The sequence below is a fragment of the Haliotis rubra genome, unplaced genomic scaffold (assembly GCF_003918875.1).
Source record: "Haliotis rubra isolate DU_JTF1 unplaced genomic scaffold, ASM391887v1 Scf1588, whole genome shotgun sequence".
Lineage (NCBI taxonomy): Eukaryota > Metazoa > Mollusca > Gastropoda > Lepetellida > Haliotidae > Haliotis > Haliotis rubra.
This window is the reverse complement of record NW_025765545.1, coordinates 26,122-44,968: the sequence shown is the minus strand read 5'-3', so window position 1 is coordinate 44,968 and position 18,847 is coordinate 26,122. Positions and strand designations below refer to the sequence as shown.

The 18,847-nt window shown below is 46.0% G+C and overlaps 1 protein-coding gene across 1 annotated transcript in view; it reads right to left on the bottom strand.

The window, feature by feature from the left end:
• The window catches only part of LOC124271206 (ankyrin repeat domain-containing protein 50-like), a 33,039-nt gene that overhangs the window by 1,384 nt on the left and 12,808 nt on the right, over positions 1–18,847 (bottom strand). The gene's annotated exons all lie outside the window — the stretch shown is intronic.

Below are 18,847 nucleotides of genomic sequence, written 5' to 3'. Positions count from 1 at the left end.
ATGATGAATAAACCTAACTGAAAAAGTTTCACTTGACATCTGAAATTTCTACATAGCTTGAGAGCAGGTGGGTATATCAAGTTATTCAATGTTATCCTGACAGCTAAAATATCTGAATAGCTGGAGGGCAGTATCAGCAGTTGGGTATACCAAGTTATTCAATGTTATCCTACCTAAGAGCTGTAATTTCACTTGACAGCAGAAATATCTGGATAGCTGGAGGGCAGTATCAGCAGTTGTGTATATCAAGTTATTCAATGTTAGCCTACCTAAGAGCTGTAATTTCACTTGACGGCAGAAATATCTGATAGAGGGCTGCAGTATCAAGTTATTCAATGTTTCCTAACTGGTGGTAATTTCACGGCAGAAATATCTGGATAGCTGGAGGGCAGTATCAGCAGTTGGGTATACCAAGTTATTCAATGTTATCCTACCTAACTGCGGTAATTTCACTTGACAGCTGAAATATCTGGATAGCTGGAGGGCAGTATCAGCAGATGGGTATATCAAGTTATTCAATGTTATCCTGACAGCTGAAATATCTGAAAAGCTGGAGGACAGTATCAGCAGTTTGGTATATCAAGTTATTCAATGTTATCCTACCTAACTGCGGTAATTTCACTTGACAGCAGAAATATCTGGATAGCTGGAGGGCAGTATCAGCAGTTGGGTATACCAAGTTATTCAATGTTATCCTACCTAAGAGCTGCAATTTCACTTGACAGCAGAAATATCTGAAAAGCTTAAGGGCACTATCAGCAGTTGGGTATATCAAGTTATTCAATGTTATCCTACCAAACTGACGCATGGCCTGTTGGAACAACCCTGACATTCAATGGAAGTCTTGATCTGTCTGAATAGACTTAGGCAAACTAAACATACTGAAGACTTCATCAAATCCCTAATAATGAGCCATATCTTTCTGAAAAGGAACAGCCTCTGGAAACCTTGTCGAAGTACACATGACATTAATCATGTCCTGATTGCCAAGCTTAGTGTTTGACAATGCACCAACACATGATGCTCCTCCAGAGAGGCTCTTCAAAAGCTGGAAGCTCAAAAACTTGCTTTTGATATGAATGTGGAAGAAAAATCTGATGAAAACTTTCCCTTCGTTTGCAACAGGTACATCTGGTGTGAATGTGTATCGTCTTTTGAGGATGGCACATCACAATACCCTTTGAAAACAACTCATGACTACTTTAAGATATACGGTGGGATGCAAAACTAGACCGTCAGTTAAATGGTATGAGTTGGAGATCAGAACTAGTTCGGTAGTCACCGACCAAAGTCCACACGCATCTGCAAAATTAATGTTGGTTGCTGTGCTTCTCCGAGGAAACCAGATGAAACAATCGAATGTGACTGGTCAAGTTGTCAAGATTATCTTCCATCTTCATTCCTGCTTTTACTCCAATCGTTACAGCGGTGCATTGTACATTGTACATGAAACGATAGATCGAAGTACATGGCGGCCATGTAGTGACCCAGGCATAGAGAGAGTTAATTGGTCAGGGAATCGGATCGTGGAACGTCAGATGCATGCACTGGCCTTTGTTATACCCACAATAGTAAATGTGTGGAGTGTGACAAAAACAGTCAATCGTAATGTGGGGCTTTGAACAGGGTATGATTTTGTATTATTAATTTCACGTGTCTCTTTATTCAATTAAATCACTCGTGATTCTGTTCCCACTGCTTTGAAGGGTATATAGAACTATACATAATACCCTGACTAATTGTATGAAAACATTTACATTATTTATTGTGCCTGTATCACGCAGTTCAGACGTACCCGGCAAGGGAGGAAGCATTTCCTTGACTTGCTATTTCATGGTCAGAGTTCAAGGTGATTTCAAATGGACGAGTCCTTCAGAACTTCTCCGTGATCTTACTTTCAGTTGCTGACGATTCATAGCCCGATTTTATATTGTGTTTTTTTTTAAATGATTTAACTTTTTACACTGAACTCAAACTAGTTTTAAATTATTTGTTACTGCTGATGTGGCTTTATGTTTTAATTCACTCATTCAATTTAATTATTTTGTGATAATCTAGTCATTATACTGTCCTTCGCTGACAGGTTTTAAATAAGTGTAAATATATATATTCTTTGAACATAACTTTTTGTTGTCACCATATGGTTAAAACATTGCCGATGTGACGTTGAGTCTTCTCTTAACCAACGCCGTTTCAGATTATCCTTGCAGTTTATGACAAAATCATATTCTAACCAATCTAACCCTGCATTTAACTGTGTTTTAATCCTCAAGTCGCCTCTAATTCAACCTCTAGTATTAAGAATCAAACCGTTCGTTCCTGCTGGTGGCATTCAGCTAAATATTATATCCCCCTTCCCTTATTTCTTCTTCTCCTTGGCAATTTATACAATCAGAAACTCACTCACTACAATATAAAGAAGAATATAATCAATTAAAAAGTAAATATAATGCATATAAATCCTTATTTACCGATGGGGCCATTATTGTGGTGCAGTGGCTTGTGCCACTGTGATTGGACCCAGGACAATACGGATTTAGAGGCGACTTTTCGTTGAGGATTAAAACACAGTTAAATGCAGGGTTAGATTGGTTAGAAACAAAAATGTTTTAATAGTCTGAACGTCCGAAAGAGATTCTGAAAGATGATATATTGTGTTTTTTATGTTATTTGATTTTATGGATAGATTTATCTATACTCGCTGACATCTGAAGGGATGGTGTAAATGCAACTAGGGTCCATGCAGGTAGCAAAGGCGCTGTAAGTCCCGATGGTCCCAAGTATGGTGATCTACCTTCAGTTGTTGGCGATCTCTAGCCAATCTTTAGGATGTATTGTCCCAATTAAAAAAAAAAATTAGAGAGAGATGATTGTTCTATCCCTTGATACTTTTATATTCTAGTTGGTTTTACGGTCCTTTGTTGACAGTTTTTTTACAAATAATTTACAAGTATTTATTGTGAATTTAAACCTTGCTTTAGTTACGATATGGCTGGAATATTGCCAATGTGACAGCAAATCTTAACTCACTCACTCAAATGGACGAATGCATTGCTTCCAACGTGATAGCGTACGTGATCTTGGATTGGGACAATCATTTCAGGCTTCTTCAATGGGGTACTAGATAGTAAAACAAACGTTGATCCAACGTAAACACACTCTTTGGTGTGAGAGTTGACGAAACGCTGGTCCGGCAGCGATAAATACAGTTTACCCTCCGCCAAGACTACTTTGGACCAAGGTGTGACTGCTGGCTGTGATGCTGTATAATCTGCATCAGCCCAGACCATCCTGATGTCAGCAGTTCAAGATCCCAGAAGACGTCAGAGAGGAGATCACGTTTCCATCTAAAGTCCTCTGCTAATAGTACATAGAAAAAAAAACAACAACTGTGGTTTGAAAAAAATGAATATGTCAGATAATCAGCTGTTGCAGAGGTTCTTGGAGCTTGCCTCCTATGATTTGTTCCTTTTTTGACTTCAGTAGCAAGGTTGACAATATTGAGAATTAAACGCTTGGGTTACCAATATAGGGATGAGGCTGACATATGCTATCCGTGCGAGGGTGGCTACTCCAGGTTCTGACAGGGTCTTCTGTGGTGGTTCATAAACTCACTATTTGAGAACTGTGTTGCAGTCAGATTGGTGGCGTAGTCATGGTGACCATACTTTCCGACATTGACGATGTTCATGTTTTCTATATTCCTCTCAGACCGCATGCATTAACAGTTTACTGTTACCAATATTTTATACCAGCTTTGTTTTTGGTTTTAATCAGAATAGTAAATGTTACAGCTGCCTCTGCAGAATTTGGATTTGGATTTCTAAGGATATCATTCAACATGCGTTTTTGTGATTTCATGTAAAAGTGAATGGTGTTTCTTAATGCTATATTCCAGTTATTTCATATTCAGTGATGTTCAGCATGTTAAACCAGGCTTGTATGAGTGTGTTGTACCGTGGCCTAGTGGTTAACACACTTAACTTGAAATCCAAAGTGCTAGGGTTAAAATCTAGCATAATGACAAAAACTTCTGCAAATTTAATCAGTAAATATATAGCCTCACTTCATTTCTGATGATCACATGACCTAACTCTTGCACAAAATATTCATGCAAAGTCTGGTTACTGTGATATTCACATGGTCACTTGGCTGTCCGCAATCCTCTCTGTATAGCAACACAAATGTGAGTATTAATGATATGTTGTGCGCTTTACATGATATTTGAATAGTGTATGTTGTAAGATTATCATTTGTAATATTTTGATCATTACTATTGTGTAATTTTAATCGAAAGCTGGTACTGAAGCACGTTATTGAACTGCATTGTCTCACAACAATTTTCAAATGCTTTATTTGATACTCTTGAAATCCAATATTTTAGAATTCAGGAAAGATATATTAAAATGCTATAATTTTGAAATGCTTTGTTTGATAATCTTGAAATCTCATATTTGAGAATTCAGGAAAGATATATTGAAATGCTATAATTAATGCATCATCTAAAAAAATGTTGTGTTTATTTTAGTTTCTTAAACCTCATCGATGGATAGTGTCATGTCAATGTTAATATGGCAGTGACGTGGCAACGTTCATACACCAGTGACGAAAAATGTAACTTTAATAAATCCCTGTCAATGCGAGTTTTGGAGTTTAATTGATGCTCATGTGTACATATGTACATGACACAAACAGACACATATTTGGTACATCATGGAGGGCAAATAGTATTTATATTACAGAAATAATACTACTAATCCGTTTTTGTGTTGGCAACCGTGCTGCCAATTTCAACATGGCTTTGTATCCAACAAAACACGATGTCGTACTGGCTAGTACCGAGAACATTATATAATTCAATAATTGCAATTAAAAGTGGATAGTTGCAAGATTGATTTGTCTTTGCCCGAAGACAAGAAGTAGTAGATACAATAGCGGTCCGAGACCAAGTCCAACAAAAGCCTCTGCAAAGCTTTATTTCACAAATAAAGCTTTTGTCAGGCCCTTAGATCTCGCCCCCTATTGTCTACTACTTTTGAACCCCCAGTTAACTTCCCGACCCCACGTGGTACAATAGTGTCGCACGTGGCACTACTGTGCCGCTATGACGTTTTGACAGGAGGTAACATTGTACCATACGGTATGATCAATAATTCCTCTCTAACGAAACCTTTCCCTGGCCCATCTCTCAAGTAGTACAAGTTTGGCTCGTCGGCTTTGATGTCCACTTTATCTATGTTGTAAGTTTTGACTGACCATATAGGATCGGTGGCTCGTTTCCGAGTGTCCCCTTCGTGTTCCCCCAGCTGGTAGAAGTACCTCACGAGGGCCCTATCGGGTATCTGTTTCTCCTTCCCATGCAATGGTGCAGCCGACTCAGCCACTATTGATTTTAGTTTGATAGCGTCGGCTGGTTTCTTGCCGTTGAGCCGAGTGGTTTCGTGGCTGATGGCCGACACCACCTGAGGTAGCCACGCTACCCATTCAGTCGATCATTTCCCCGGGTTGGCCATCTCTCTCGCATACTGATGCCCGAATAAGCGCTCAGCCAAAGTCCTATTGAATCTCTCGACTATGGATTGGCTGCGATGAGACCCGGCCGTGCCACGCCTGACTTTGGTATTGTGTTTGTCCAGCAGGTGTGACACGGCACCCATGAACTCCCGCCCGGGGTCGACTTGCAGCTCTGTGGGCCACGTCAGCGGACTGCGTTTGTACATGCGTTCGAATCCGCGGGTTACCTGGGCCGAGTCTTTCGCGGTCAAGGGTTCGGCTTCCTTGTAGCGACTGGCCACGTCCACGGTGGTTAGGGCATACTTGTACCTCTTGTCGTGGGGTAGGAACAGGAGGTCGGCCTGGTGAACGCTATTGGGTATGTTAATACCGAACATCCTTCTAGGCACGTAGCGTGGTGCCGATAAATAGATCTGTCACAGGGCTTGTTTTTCAAGCCACGCTTTGGCCTCATTCAGGGGTACTCGCGCCATTTTAGCTAGCTTATGAATGGCGCTAGCTCCTTTCCAGTATCCATGCGGGCTGTAGTAAATAGCCTAAAACTTTCTTTGGTTCCGTGACAATGTTGTCACAGGGTATCGTGTATATATATACACCTATGTTCTTGGTTCAATTTTCTCATGCCCGTACACGTACGTGTTGATCCCATCAATAGCTATCCAACGTTTAGTGTCCATCGGCGAGAGGGACGTCTTGTTTATCGTCAGTCCGTATATCCTATGCCCATCACTTCTAAGCATGTTCATTTTATGCCTGAAGGTACGGGTCTTGAACAGGGCTTCCTTGAATCTGGCGTGTTTGATGTGTTGTTTCACCACGTACTTCTTAACACCCTTCGCCTTTCGGATCTCACCATTGTCGGCCTTCAGGATGGAGTACATCTTAGGTCTCAAGCCTATGTACTCAGCTATGGGCGTGCCAGCACACTCGTCCTTCATCTTACCTAGGACCTTTTTTATTTACCGTGCTGTGTATGGCATGGTCCTTGGGGTAGTCGCTGGTGTCATACAAATCGAGGCGTTTCTTCATATCCTCATACACGTCCTCGGTTCGAATCTCCATCAGCAGGGGAATCCGTGTCAGTGTACAGCACTTCACACCTGTCGCCGTACTGTTTTTTCAGTTCGTTGTAGTAAAAGTCGTACATCAGGTGTTTGGATAAATCGAGGATGCTCATCCCCACGTAAACAGGCCGGTTGAATTTGATGTGGCTTTTCTTTATGTGTAGGGCAACCAGATCGTCGGTGAATATCTTGCTCCGGTTGAATGCCGGACTGGCTATCAGTCTCCTGAGTTTGTCATCCTCTTTCGACTGAACCAGCTTCACGGTCACGTGTTTCTTCAGGTTCTCCATAGTCTTACCGAACACCGAGTTGTTCCTGAGCTTGTAGAGGTTTTTCTCAAAGTCACTGGTGGCCAGCTTTCGCAGGTCCATGTTCATTCTGATGTAGGGCTCCATCCAAGGAACACGAGAACCCTGTGTATTTTGGTCAGCCTCATACCCAACGCCAGGTACAGCTGTAGGTTGCGATAGTGAACGATGTACTTGGTCTTATTCATTAAGTTGGGCACGAGTTTTTCGACGTCTGCCACCCGCCCACCTAACAAGTTATGTTGGTACTCAGACATCCAGTCTGGGTTAACCCTCATACGTTCGGGGGGCCAGGGGGTAGCTGTTGTATGATGTGTGTAATGCCTTGGGGTATTCCAAATCCACCTCGAGGATATAGCCTTTGTTCGAATCCGGCGCGATGCTCATAACATCGATCTCGTGCGATGCCCATTCGAATCCCCCTGTGGGTAGATACTGGCTCATGGCCCAGCCGTACAGGTTGTTGGCGTCGAGGTAGAGAATGTGATTGGTTGGCTTGCTCGGGTCGTAGCCCTTCACGTATTGATTATTTGCTTTCGCATATCGTTTGGTAGCCATGGAAATCCCACCTCGCAAGCCTTTCTCAATGAATAGGTGCATGTCGTAATCGGTGAGCAATTCCAACTTAACTCCGGTCTTTTTCAACAATGCATCCCACGACAGACCTGGGCTGGTGTAGTACCATGCGGGGGTCAAGTTGGTACTGATTAAAACACGTCCGCCTAAACGTCTCAAACACGTCGGCTAGCAGGAGTACATCTGTCCTCAAGTACAGGTCGTGGTAGTCACCCAGATTCTTACAGCCCACTTTATTCCATACGTTAATCGTGTCCGAGTAATCGTCTTGGGATATTGTCCAGTCGGTCAGGTTGCTGTAAAATCGGTTGATAGGAGGCAGTAGGGTCTCAGCGAACTTGGCCCAGCCATCCATGTACTCGTAGGGGTACACACCCTTCCTCATCAGCAGGGGTCGAGTCTCGGCGTCGGTGTATCGGTCGGTGATGGGGAAGGTATTGTTGGCCTTCACCAGACTGTCGAGTGACGACAGGAGGAACTGAACCGAGTCGATTAACCTCAGGCCATTCAAGCTGAAGGAGATGTATCTCTCCATGTAGTTGGGGATGCATGTCAGGTTGCTGTCGACTTTCGCGATGGCCTGCATGATCAAGTGAGAGTCGTACCCTCTCAAGTTGTGGAAGACCATGGGGATGTTTATTGTCTTGGGGGTGATTCTAAGCTTGAGGTTACACATGCTGTGAGCGGCCCCTTTATACTTACCGGTGACGTGGCAGTGATCTCTAACCGAATCACCGTTCTCCGGTTTATCACACACGTGACAGAGAGTGCTGCAGCCGTGAGCTAGCCAGTCCGCTTGAGTCATACGCATGGAAGCGACTGTGTATAGTGCATTCCTAATACTTTCCTCTTCCTCCTGCGTTTTTTTGTGTGTTGGGGGTACCCGCAGCATCAACGGGTTTGACCAAGGCTTCAAAGTCGGAGTAGATGATATAAGGCACGGACATCTGATTCTTGTGGTTGTCGAATTTTAAGATATTGTCACCTTCCTTAGGCATGTCGACTCGTATGACCGTCTGCCCCACACCTTGGCAATCACCCCGGTGGGATTCTAATAAATCAGCTCGTGTGAAGCCGTGCAGGCATCGTACACAAAAGTGTTTTTTCCCGTCGTATTTCGACTGGTCGTGCAACAGCCTGCTGAGGTGTTTTATCCACGTGTAGTGATACTTATCACCTCGCTTGATCATGAATATAGTGATAACGCGGCGACCCTCCTGCCCCCCCCCCACTGGGCTGATCCTGTGCACGATCGTTTTGTTGCCTTCGTGCCCTAAGACATTATAAGCTATATTATTCTGTTTTTCTACTTTAGTGATCTGGGATATGGGGGGTGGGTTCATCTATACCATCCCAGTTAAGCCCATCGTCTTGGGGATAGTTAGAAAGCCTGTCCGAATGAGTGTCAGCTGGAAACAAGGGTGACCTGGTAGCTACCCTCAGGCAATCGTCTCCTCTATTCCTGACGTTGACCATGGCCTGTTTTGCTTTGTAGTAGGGAGGCAAGTCTAGGTACGACCCGCCTCTGAATGGCACGTAGTTAGCTATGTCTAGATAGACATTATAAATTTTATCCACGACCCACCCGGAACCCATGTGTGTGTAGCGTTCTAGGTATTCTCATATCTGCTGAAAACTGGTATCGATTGACTCTTCTAGTCTCGGTATGAGTCACGACTTCTTCTTTACCTCGGAAGTAAGGCTGAATGTATTTAATGACCCCATCCCCCCACATTCTGCTGTTTATCGAGTGACATTTTCACTGTGATTTGAAACTTTATACTTCCCAAATCGTTTAGTTCCTCATTGACTTTATCAGCGATTAGAGTCTTGATATCGGCGATGTCTATGTTCCTATCAACATGCATGCGCCAGCCTCTCAGATAGTTACCTACAGCGAGCTCAGTGCGCATGAACTGTAGGTCAATAGCTCTATTCTGCCGTAATTGTTCTACAAGCTGTGGCTTCCTCATACGGGAATAACCTATTAACCCCAACTGGCGGGCCTCCTGATTGAGTTGTTTCACAGTGTGGGGCTTTGCTAGGGGGTCGTTTAATAATGTGACTAACCCGGCTCTCCCCAGGTGGGAATAACCCATCAACCCTAGCTCTTTTGCTCGGAGTTTTAGTTGTTTTAACGTGGGAGGGGGTTGTATGCTAAGTAATCTCAACAACGCTGGTTTGCTCATTCGAGAGTAACCAATTACACCTCGCCGCCTTGCAATCTGCTTGGGCTCCCGAGTAGTAGACATTGTTATACCAAAGCGTATACATTCTCTAATTGGGCCACCGGCAAGGGAGCTAACTCATCCAACCCTCAAAAAATAATAAGGTGCCCATAAAATCCTTTAGTAAATATCTAGATAGACCTCATCGATTATACCCTCCCCGGAACATGCGAGGATGTTTTCCATTATTTCCAACGAGGTGTCAACAAACTCCTTTATATCCCCGAGTTGATACACATTTCCTTTCCCACCATCAAAGTAATTACAAGTCCCTGCTTTCACCATGATTGAAACTGCGAAGCCCTCCTCCTCCAGTGCCTTATAGAGTTCACCAACAATAATAGGTCTGAGGACACTGATATCTATACTTCTACCTATAGCCATCTGCCAGCTTCTCAGGCAACGACTTTCCCTTGGCTCAACTTCCACGAACATCATTATACCTAGGTGTACACAGTATCTAATTGGGTCACTACACCTCCATGCTAAGGAGGCGTCTACATTCGTTTATGTTGTCTTTTTTCTTCTCGTAGATAAGCTGGTGCCTGACTACATTTGCCCCGTGGTCTTTACATAAACAGTAGTGACATCTCACTCCAATACCCCACACTGAACACGTGTAGTTCACAAAACATTTTCTATGAAAACAGCAATACCCCTCCATCCTACATTTCCTCATCTTAGGTATACTTAAATGAGTACTAAGTCTAATTGTTTTGCAACCAAAGCAGTCGCTGCTAGACCCAGCGCGATAAAGACCAGTTCCCGGTCCTTTTGCCCCGGGGATGGTGTGTAGTACTGAGCGAGTGTGGGCTTATGGAGTGGTTCTAGCTGTTTACCTGTTAGTAGGTAGTATTCTCTCGCGGCGTCGTCGACATCATGAAATGTTTTAACGGCATGGTTCTCACGCCTGAGTTGTTCGTTAATGTAATCGATCCTCTGTACACGTTTCTTCGCGTACTCGGGCTTGCGCTGCTTGTAATCGTTCCACGGCCAGGTCGTGGCGCTTCCGTTCCGCGCCCGACCCCGTAGGTTCGAGAAGAGGAAATTACTCCCGGAAAATGCCAGGGCGTTTACAAACGCCCTGCCGACCATCATGGCGATCGTTGCCATCCTATATATAGTTACATTTACTTCAAAATATTTTCCGGTAGGATCCCTTGTTTTACTAGGATGTCCTTGGTGGCCATCGCCATACCTAGGTTCATTATGAGCATACCCATATCCTGCAGGTTGAAATCCAGCTTGATAGTCGGTTGTTTAAGCACCATTTTGGTCAACCGAGCGTACCCTACAGCTAGACTGGCGACCACAGTGGCGTGGTATGCATCGTTGACGAACGTTTTCCCCTCAGACATTATGTATATGATATCAAAATATATATTTATAACATGATATGTGGGTTGACCTCTAATTATGGGGGCTCCTCCCCGGGGCTCCCTGGGTGGTTGTTTATTATATAACCATGAGAGAGCCACGGCAGCAGTTGCGCCTCCAATCAACAGGAGTGGAGCCCGGCTCAAAGTGTAGTTACTCTTATGTTGGTTAGACCACCTTTTTTAACCGGCAGCTACTCTTTTAGGGTTCTTCTGCCTGGTGACTGTAGGAGTTACCTCGGGGGGGTTCACCTCCTGTTGGGGAGGGGTTTCCTCTGGAGGGTTCACCTCAAGTGTCATTTCTTGGGCAGCGTCCATCTTGTATACTATTATTATTATTTTCCCCCTCATTAAATTGGCAATGCTTTGCCGTGATAATCGCCGCCGTCACCGGGGCTAAAAACATACCATATTTGTGGTACCGGACGCAGCTGATAGAGCTCAAGGCGTGTTCAATAAAAGGGTCTTCCTCAAGGTTCTCCCATAGGTAAAGTCGGCGTTCCTGGGAAATGGGAAGGAAGTACTACGCAATACCAGTGTATATCTGGATCATAGCCGATCCTATAGTCTTTGTCATCTCGGCCCCGAGTCTAGCCTCGTATCTCGCGTACAGCTTATCGATTTCTTCGGCTGACATTTTGTGAATTTTATCGGGAGTGCAGTCCCCAAAGTAATGTTTGGCTTTACCACCGACTGCCAGCGCCACCAGTCTCCCAGTCTTGTCGTCACTCACCTGTGGCGACAGTTGATCCTGTGGCACCAACAGTTGTTCTAGCAATTCATCACACTCCATCTTATAATGTAATAAGCAAGTTTTAGTTTTACTAATATAATACCCGATGCAGGTGAAACACAGCGAAATGAAGGTTAAGTTACACACGACTAGCACTTCAAAAACAACCATCGTATAGAACTGTAACAATTAATTGCTAAGCTTTGCTAAGCATTGCTAAGCATTGCTAAGCTAAAACACCCTATAGGCCACGGGTTTGTCGGTCTTGAGCACGAGCTTAGCATGTTTAGTTTCAGTGAGCTGTTTCTTCACCGATTCCCTATCATGTTTATTCATCACATCGTCCTCTCTCATACACTCCTCGAACGAATCCCTGTCCTTGCAGTGGAATAAGGCCACCCATCGTGTCTGCTCCCTGAGGTCTTTCAACACCGAGTTGAACTTCTGCGTGAGCACCCAAACGCTGTGCTTTGCATGCCGGCCGGAGAAGGCCAGGTACGATAGCATGTCTCTCTTTTTTGTTATCTCACGATTAGCGCTGCAGTCGTCCAGGATAAACAGCGTCGACTCCCCCTTGAATTTGTTGTGAAAAGCCTTCAACCAGTCCTGCAGACGTGTTCCCGGGTCGACTCTGTGTACGTCCGGGTCCGTCATCACCCAAGGTCTTTCCGTGTACGTTCTATTCATGTGAAGAGTAGGGCACATGATAACGATATTGTCGAACACATCCCGGTAGTACCCCTCCAACATATCCAGCACGAAAACGGTCTTCCCACAGCCCGTCTGCCAGCACACTATGGCGCAGTGTGGGTCGCGGGGCAAATCAATAGATGGCTTGCTCGAATCTCCCATTGTCTATATTAAGTTTTGCGTATCATAATCACATACAGATATAATTTGAACTTGCCCGCGGGTTGAGCCTTCTTGGTAATCTGGATTGTTATCCCCTCGTCGCCATTGTCGATGCGGCGACCGCTGCCGTGCAGTTTATCATCATCCGTGGATCGCATGTCCAACCACAGCGCGTACTTGGTGGTCAGGTATTCACCGATCTGCACGGAGGATAGGTCCAGGTCTTTGGTTATGTATGGGTGTTGTTTGATAGCCGGTAGCTTTTTTATCTCATCCCACTGCTGGTATGCCCTCATACCATGACTGAACAGCTGGTTGGGCACGCCCTCGATGGTCACTTCCACCTTTTCAAGAACTTCTCACTGTCCCATCGGAACGTACGGCGTACGTACGACTTTGCTGTAGGCGTTAAACGTGAGCTCGTATTCAAGCCTATCACCCAGCGCGACCTGGTAAAACAGTGCGTGTCCCGTGAGCAACTCGAAGTCAAGCGGCACGCAGAACCTGTTACCGTACGCTTGGGCGATGGCCTTTTCACCGTCCGTGATCTGGTCTAGCTGGTCTGCCGTGAAGCCGTACCCCACGTGCAAACGAGTCGATTTGCTGATGCCTTGGTACACGTCATTGACGCGTTCTCCCTCACTTTTCCAGAGGTCCCCGTAGCAGTGAAACACGTCGCTGTCATCGATGCTCAGCACCTCGTTACCGCTGATCTTGATGGTGGCTCGACCTACGTTCCGACTAGCTCGCGTTTATCGTTGTCGGAGGTCAACGTGAGGTTGAACGTCAGTCGAACCGTGCCTGGTACGATAAGGTCATTCTCAGCCAGGTTTGGGAATCTAACCAGCAGCGTTTGGTTCTGGTCTTGCTGGGATTGTTGGTGATTGTTGGTGATGGTCACCGACTGGCGCACGGCTCTGACGCCTAGAGGCTCTCTTGATCTTCGGAAAGGATCTAGTTTCCTGCCATACATTGTTATATAGATAAAATATAAAAGTTTAATATAAATAATGGCTGAAGGCGGTCATGAGGACATCCCGATGGATGATATGCGGGATGATAGTGCCCAGACGTTCGGGGAGGATGACACCACATTCACGAACAACCCCTTAAGTGCTGAACTTGTACAGCCGGCTGTCGACGATTATTACTCTGCAGTTGAAAAGAGAGACAACATCAAGTCGCCCAGTCGCCCTGGTGGGAGTCAACTGATCCGTGCTGAACTAGACTTCATAGATTACGGTGGTGCATGGCCTAAGCTTCCCCCGAAGGTCATCCAAGATCTGCAGGCAGCCAGGGCCGAACTCAGTGGTGAAGGTGATATGCCCCAACGTGCTAAAGAAACATCAGACAGTCTCGAAAAAATATTGGCCACGTACCATGCCAACCCCTTGCCGGGTCTCGAATTTACCCTGAGGGAACTGCGAGGCCTAGACGAAGCCTTGAAACGTATACGCGGAGAACTCGTGAACAACATGGGGAAACTGAATGAAGTCGACAAGCACATCGCTCGCGAGAAAATAAAACTCACCGAAACGGGGGACGATGATATGTAACGTCGTATCGAGGAGAGAATAAAAAAGACGAGAGACGGACTCGTTTGGAATCCGCTTCCTCGAACTGGGAAGGCCTCCGGTCCCACATCAGTCGTGTACGGGAAACCATCAATCGACTCCTAAATGACGACACCACGTTGGCCAACAGGATCCGAATCCTCTTCCGAGAGCAAGGGATTACTATCACCAGCATTCTGACTGCATTGGGCTTCATCATATCAACCCTAGTCTTGTCTTTGACAGGGGGTACCCCCACACCCACCCCACCAACACCACCAAGTGGTTGGGGCGTCAGAGACTGGATAAAAAACACCTGAAATCCCTCGGGGAGGCCCTGGCTAAACTGGCTGGTAAGGCCGCCGAAGCCCTGCCTGGCATCCTGGGTAGCATCGTCTCGTGGCTGCTCAGCACGCTGGCTAAAACTGTCGAGTGGCTCGGTCAAAACTTGTGGGCAGCTATCGTTGCCGTGGCGGGTCTGGTGTACGTAGCGGCTAAGGAATTTCTAACCAAATGAGACCCAATCCGTCCGCGACCCCGCCAACTACCAGCGCTGTTTTACGGTCGATGTGCTGCTGATTGGACGCCTGCACGTGTGGGGTTTGGGGTTGTGGGGGTGTGGGTTGAACCCTGGGCTACGTGGGTGGTACGACTATACCCGTTTCACCCGTGGAAGGTGGTACGTGGGGGGGCGTTGATGCCTACATTGACCCGCAACGTCTGGTCGGCCGTGGCTATGACTATTTCGTTGTTGTAGCCCACCACTTTTTTTACTCTCAGTTGCATATCACTCGGAGCCATGTACAATTGCACGTCAAAGACGTAGTCGACTTTCGACCGGGTGTATTCCAACATGTCTTCGTAGTGTCAGATAGCACTCGGGAGATCAACTGGAGCATTGATAGCATTCTCGACGTTAGCAACGAACTGTTTCTGCGCGTCGTAAGCAGTCCCCTTACCAAGGATGTTGGAATGCGTTTGTGTCTGCGCACCCAACAGCGCCCACACGTACGTTCGAACCGAGTCGTTCAAGCGTTCGGTGCCGGCACAAGTAAACCCTTTCGACGTGTCCAGCATAAATACTTTCAAACTGTCTTCAACCTAAGGGGATTGCTCGACCTTTTTGATGGTGAAACCAACGTCGCCTGTAAAGTCCATACGATCACCTCGCCATTCGTTACTTGACAGAGCAAATTCTGGCCGAAGTAAACCTTGTTTCAGTAGATCATCGCTGGCTTCTTTCACCGGGTTTGATCCACTGTGTATGGGTTTAGGAACGAGGTTGGAGAATGCATGGAAGAAATTACCCGTACTAAACATATTGTGCTTCATAAAGTTTACCACTGTATCTTTTCGCGTAATGCTTTTACGGAGAGCCCAACACTGTACGGATTACCCAACCCGTGGTTCACTCTTCCTGGTTTACCCAATCCGTTTTAGGATCGATTCCGAATTCACCACAAATCGGTTCGTAAGCACGCCGATCGTGGGGATTGTTTGATGCATTCCACGCTTTGCCCTGTGGAAGTGGGGAGCTGATCTCTTTGAGGATACGTCTGACCTGGTAGTACACGTGAAACGTGAACACAGACCTACTCAGAGGTCTCCGCCGAGTGTCGGTCAATGTCACACCACACCCCCGTTGTAGCGCACCACATGGCGAAGTTGAGTTGATTCTGCCAGAACTGCATCGGGTTGTTGAACCAAGCGTGGACTGCCTTGACGTTAGTCACTGAAAGCTTATACCAGTCTAACACATCTATAAACTGGGCGCTGAAATACAGCCCAGCAGCGTCTACCACAATCTTCATGTGTGGGAAATCTATGTCCAGTTTAGGGTAAAACACTCCCGGGGAGTAAATCACTCCTTGGGAGGATGCTCCTCCTTGTTTGTCCATTTTTAAAGTATTATATAATTGGTATATATACTCTAACATGTACGTAACACTTCCAGAAATAACGAGCGGCGAGGCCGTTCAGCTGATGCATGCGATCGATAACACGTCGAGTCAACTCGAAGTCGCACTCTGCGATATCACCTACCTACCGCGATGGACTAACATCAACGTCAACAACAACCAGATAACTGACGGCTACTACAGCGTGTGCTCACTAAGTGATTAGGTCTTCAAGCCCTTGGGGTCCGAACTCAAACGGCACAGTGGTGTTAATCAAAAACGAAATACACCCCTTGAGGCTTGGCCGACCATTGGCGAGGACACTCGGGATGCCGCCGGACGAGATAAAACCAACAACTACCGTCACAGGCACGAAGTTACCCGAGCTTGTACCGTACTGAGAGCTGTGCATTCATCTCGGTCAGTTGAGCACAATGGACAACATTCAAGGAGGTCACCCTTCTACGATACCGGTGAAAACGGAGAAATACAACGACGGCAGAACAGAGTCGTTTTCACCGCAGCAGTATAAGAGGTTAACTCGGGGCAACATCCCTGAGCTGGTAATATCGGTGTTAGATATAAATCATAATCCTGTGAATATAGGATACCTCAGCATAACGCTGCACATAAAATGACTAGCGCACAAGGTCCCGGAATGAGGTTGAAAAAATGCATCAATGCGGGGATCTCCGACCTCGGGGACACACGCGGATTCGACGACACCGGAGTAGATGGTAAATTGTATGCCTTACAACTGAAAAACAACATTTACAAACGCGTTGAAGTCCCCTCCGGTAGAACCCTAGGTGATATAGTAGATACCTCAGGAGCGACCGTCAACACTCAACCTAGTCCGCACTGGTGATGATAAATGGATGGTATACCCATCGTTCGGGGCAAACTGTTCGACATAGAAGATATTGAGAGAACGACCATCGCCAGAAACAAGCCATATACACTTGTCTTCACCGACGATGACAAGTGGGTGTTGTTACCCGCTAAAGTCGACTGGATTCTCAATATTAGGCTCGGCTTCCCCTACGCGTTCACGGATAACAAAGACAACTACCTAAACAAAGTCGTGAACAATGGAACCCTGCTCGTGGCTTACGTCCCAGCTCAGAGACGTAGCGTAGTCATCAGCCCAGTCGCCAGTATGGCAGCCCACATGCTATCGAGTAAACCCGGGATGCAAAACGTGACATTGCAGTTGGTGTCTGAATTCGAGGGTGTGGTGAACATCCTGGCGAGCCTACCAGCGAACTCCACACTGGTCATCAAAGTCTACCTAGGGGAACCATCGCAGGACGAAGTCGAAATCGTGAAGGGGGTCAAACTCGGGTGGGTGAAACGGCACCAGTATCAGGTTTGCACTGTTTACGTGCGGGTGGGTGTCGACTCCCACACCAGTCTGCAGGGGGTCACTGTGACTGTGGAAGCCACGATATCACTTACCAAGATCTTCCTACCTGACAACATACACTTCATGGGGTTGAAGTGCACCCCTGAACTATTATCAGAAAAACAATTGGAAACTATCTCGTAATGGTATTATAGCAATGTCCAATCGTCATCGGCCCAACGCCACGCTTAACGATCTAGGGGACACGGAGGGATTCGATCATCCTGGCGAGGAAGACACCTTGTATGTCCTACACCTAAAAGATAACGTGTATAGGCGGGCGGCAATGGCCGATCATCTACCTAAACCCACACTCGGGGACCTAGGAGGCATAGAGGGATTCGATCAGTCTGGTGGGGGAAACGCCTCGTACGTCCTACGCTTTAAAAACGGTGTGTACATACGGCAGTCCCTGATAGACTTAAAAGAACCCAAATGATTGATCAACAAGACCCTCACCGCACCTTATATCTCCTTAGACAAAGATGGCTCTGTCTCCGAAATTAGGAACAACAGTATCTTGTTCACGTCTTTCATTTCATGTGGCCCCAGGCTCCACACTCATCATAGAAGTCGCTTGCAAGGGTAAGTTTGATGACTTAGACCTGAACCCATCCCCAAACCTGCGACTTTTACCTGGGGTGACAATACGTTGGGATGACCCGATAATACCAACCCCCCTACCTTGCCGTATCGTTATACGATTGGGGGACCTCCCACTGGGATTACTACCCCCCTTAATAAACTGCTCACATGTTAGTATATACCAGACGTTACCTATTGATCCTTCGCGTGTCTCAACATACGAGAATCCAAGCCTTGTAAGCCTTAAGTACGTTGATCGGCTATTAACTGAAGCTCAATTAAAAAATATCCCATAAGATATATTATATGCACACAGGATGGGTTTATACCCAGTCGTAGAGGAAGTCGCGAAGACCCTGCAAACCGTAGACGGGTTCCGCTTGAGACAGTTATGTGATGTAAAACGCCAACTAGAACAAGACCGCGACACCCGGAAAGCTTTATATAAGAACTACCATAGAGCTTTCAATATCGTGGACGGGGACTGATACTGCCCTTATGGCAACCAGCATGGGACTAGGGGCGGCAGGTGTTGGGTTGTTAGCGACCATCGTGGCCGCACCTATAGTGCTAGGCATTGAAATAACAGCTGGGGTTGGTGTTTAAGTTTGTATCCCACAGACTGCATCATAAAGCGTTGAAACACGACGAGATCAGGGTTCTGGCCGAAGCAAAGCTGAACACGGTAAGTGAGCGTATTTCCACAGCACTCACTGACAGTAAGATCTCAGAGGAGGAATTTCGTTCAATCCTCT